General features: G+C 52.6%; 1 pseudogene; it reads left to right on the top strand.

Moving 5' to 3' along the window:
* LOC102480697 (hexokinase-1-like) overlaps positions 1 to 701 on the top strand; it is a 26,550-nt pseudogene extending 25,849 nt beyond the window's left edge.
* Positions 702 to 3,678: the final 2,977 nt, after the last annotated feature.

Here is a 3,678-nt window from a genome sequence, read left to right as displayed (position 1 = left end):
CGGCCCCCCCCCCGCAGCCCGGCCGGCGCAGCGGGGGCGCCCGCGGGCACGCACCGGGCACGGCTCGGCCTACGCCTAGGAACTCTACAGAACCCTCGGTTCTTTTCCGGTCACCCTGGGCATACGCCGGATCCTCTTCCCAACAGTATTTCTGAAACCAAACGGCAGCCAGGTGCCTTTCCGGTGACCTTCCCCTGCCCTTCGAATGTCACCGCTCTGCAGTCACCTGGACCCTGCAGCTCGGGTCTCCCGGCACCGGCGGAGATCCCGGGCACGCTGCACGACGCAGCAAGCGCAGCCGACCCGGCTTGCCCACCGTTTGGGTCGCGCGCACCCGTCTGCCCCTAGGACTCTGGGGGACAGAACCTTACTGTCTGCCGGGGCTCCTTGGCGCCTCCTCGCTGACCTGGACCATTTCCAAAGCGCAGGCCGCGCCCCGACGGCCCCTGGAGCTACCCGGCCCTTTGGCGTGCAATATCCGAGCGTGGTATCCCGGGAAGGAGTGGGTAATTACGCGGGTGCTGAACCCGGCACCCACGGCCACGCCCCGGGCGCTTCCGCAGCCGCCCAGCTCCGCACCTGCCTCCCGGGAGCGGTTTCCGTGGAAACCCGGGAGCCTTCTGCTCCAGACCCGCTGTTACCCAGACAACTGCGACTTAGCCCTGGGCGGGCCAAGAGGATGTCCGTGGACGCCTGTTTAAAATCACAGCTTCAGAGAGATTGTTCACGGGGGCGGCTGGACGAGAATACAGAGGTGGTGGTACTTGGGCCTGGAGGCCGAGCTACGCGCCTGGGTGGGATCCGTGGGTGTCAGGGGCCTGGGAAGACGCCGGCGGGAGGGAGGTGGCCGGGCTCCCCCCTTCCCATGCTGCAAGTTCATACCCGGTGCTAGGGTGGAATGCAGCATTCTCTCCAGCGTATTTACCGCTCTCTGTCTGCTTAAGGTGCAGAAGCGACAGGAGGCCCGTGGGGATGTGGCAGTCACAGCAGTCCACACTCCGTGGGGGTGACATCTGTCTGTTGCCCGTCTCCACGCGGAAGCATTAGGAAGAACTTCCTAACACCGTCTTGCAAGATAGGGCTACCATGAACACACAACCACTCCCTGTTTGAGGTGAAGATTGGGGTGGGGAACCAGCAGTTAGCATAATGGCTATGTTGCTGGACTCCCACGTAGTCGACCGCGGTTCGCGTCCCCGACCCGGTGGCTTAAAACTCATGCCGGGCACGTGTGCGTGCGTGCCCAAGATCCGAGAGGAGAATGGAGGAGAAGGGATTGTGGCATGACCATCCTCCCTGGGGGGTGATTTCTCCCTTTCTGTCTCTATGTCTCTCTCTGTCTGTCTGGCAAGCGCATGCTCCCTATAGCGAAAACGTCTCCAAAAAAAAAAAAAAAAGAAGATTGGAGTGGAGGAAAGAATTTAGAGAAATACTTAAGTGGGTGACACTACTCATTTTTATTAAAATTTCAATGCAGGTGGGTAGTAAATCGGGACACTGGACTCCCACATGGTTGACCACGGTTTGTGTCTCAGACCTCTCTCTCTCTCTTTCTGATGACTAAGGCAAGTTAAAATAATAATAAATTCAATTAAATAATTCTTTTTTTAAAAGTTCCAACTTTGGGGCAGCTGGTGGCATGATGGTTAAGGCAGCCGGATCCCACATGGCCAACTATGGGGTTTGAGCCCTGACCAGAGGCTCGAGAAACATGCAGGGCACATGTACATATGTGCCCACAATTTCCGGGGGAGAGTGGAGGAGGGATTGGAGAGGGGCCACCCCCTCTCCCTGGGGGATGCCGTCTTCCTTTCTCTCTCTCTCTCTCTCTCTCTCTCTGTCTCCCTCAGTTTGAGTGCTTGAGCCCTGAGCTAAAGAACCGAGTTAAGAGCTTGCTTGCGAGACATAGCGAGATTGCATGTGGATGTGCGGTTCTCCTCACGAGCAAGTCTGTACTCCACATCTGCTTTACAAGAAGTTAGAAATCAGTGGCAGGTTCAAAGTAACGAGATTTTACTGTACACGTATAGTAACGTGCTGATACTAACCAGCTCTGGGTTAAGATTGAAGTACATACGTACAGATGCATCATTTAAAAAATTATTTTTGTGGGACCAGGAGTTACTGTAATGGCTATGTTGCTGGATTGCCATGTAGTCGACCTTGGTTCGAGTCCCGGACCTGGTGGCTTAAACTCACACCCGGCCCCTGTGCGGGCGTGCCCGAGATCCTGAGAGGAGAATGGAGGAGAAAGGATTGCAGCATGGCCATCCCCCCTGGGAGTGATTTCTCGCTTTCTGTCTCTCTATCTTTCTGGGGAGTGCACATGCCCTATATAGCAAAAACGTCTCCAAAAATTTTTTTGCTATAGGGCACATGTACTCCCTTGGAGAGACAGAGAAAGTGAGAAAACACCCTCCAGGGGGGATGGCCACGCTACAATCCCTTCTCCTCCATTCTCCTCTTGAGGTTCGGGGCACGGATGCACATGTGCTCAGCATGTTTTTCAAGACACAAACAGCAGAGTCAGCCCTGCGGGATCCAGCCACCTTCACCACCATGCCACCTGCTGGCCTCAAATGGCACTTTTTAAAAAGTTGTGAGTACTTCTCTGAAAAACTCCAAATGCATCCAGTTTTCAGAAAGTAAATATTTGCATATTCTAAGGAAGCAGTTCATGTAAAGGAAAACACAGAAAAAAATTCATAAACGAAAATACTTTTTTCCAAGTAGAACCATCTAATGTCTAAAACCTACATCTTAGATTCTGAATCTCCTCTGAAGTGCATCATTTCATATAGATATGACACAACGATGTATTTGCAAATAAAGAGTTCTGAAAAAACACACACACACACGTACCCAGCAATAGGATAAACGTCCTCCTCCCTTTCCTAGTACGTTTCAAGTTTGAGAAATTGAAAAAATACCAAGCAGCCTAACTCCACCTCTAATAAGAAGTAAAAATGACCAGTGCAGGAGGTCAAAGAATGGCAAAGAGGCCAAAAATACCAAGCAGGGCTGCCACTCAAAAAGTCTGTGCAAAGAATAATTAAGAGCAAGATGATTAGATTCAGAATATGGTCTTAACTGATACCATATGAGATTGGATGAGATTCTGGACCAGCAGGTGGCATAATGGCTACGTCACTGGACTCCCATGTAGTAGACCATGGTTCGAGTCCTGGACCCAGTGGCTTAAACTCATGCCAGGCATGTGTGTGCATGCCCAAGATCCTGAGAGGAGAATGGAGGAGAAGGGATTGCAGCGTGGCCATCCCCCTTGGGGGGTGATTTCTCACTTTCTGTCTCTCTGTCTCTCTGTCTCTGTCTGGCGAGCGCATGTGCCCTATAGCAAAAAGCTCTCTCTCAAAAAAAAAAAAGAGAGAGAGAGATTGTATGAGATTCAAAACGGTAGGGCCCAGCTGGTGGTGCAGGGGTAATTTGACGCCCTGGGATACTGCACTCACCTGGGCAAGTGCCAGGTTCACGTCCTGAGGCCTCCCTGTGCACACCACCCACGCGCCGTGGTCTGAGCTGGCTGAGGCTGGGAGTGGATCGTGGTGTGAAGGCACCCTTGGGGGTACTGTCTCTCCTTCTCTCTCTCTTTCTGTCATAGAAAAAAATCAACTTTGTGTGTGTGTGTGTGTGTGTGTGTGTGTGTGTGTGTGAAAGGTT

The sequence above is a fragment of the Tupaia chinensis genome, unplaced genomic scaffold, assembly GCF_000334495.1.
Source record: "Tupaia chinensis unplaced genomic scaffold, TupChi_1.0 Scaffold000283_1, whole genome shotgun sequence".
NCBI classification, from domain to species: domain Eukaryota; kingdom Metazoa; phylum Chordata; class Mammalia; order Scandentia; family Tupaiidae; genus Tupaia; species Tupaia belangeri.
The sequence above is the reverse complement of the archived record's forward strand: the minus strand, read 5'-3'. Positions and strand labels throughout refer to the sequence as shown.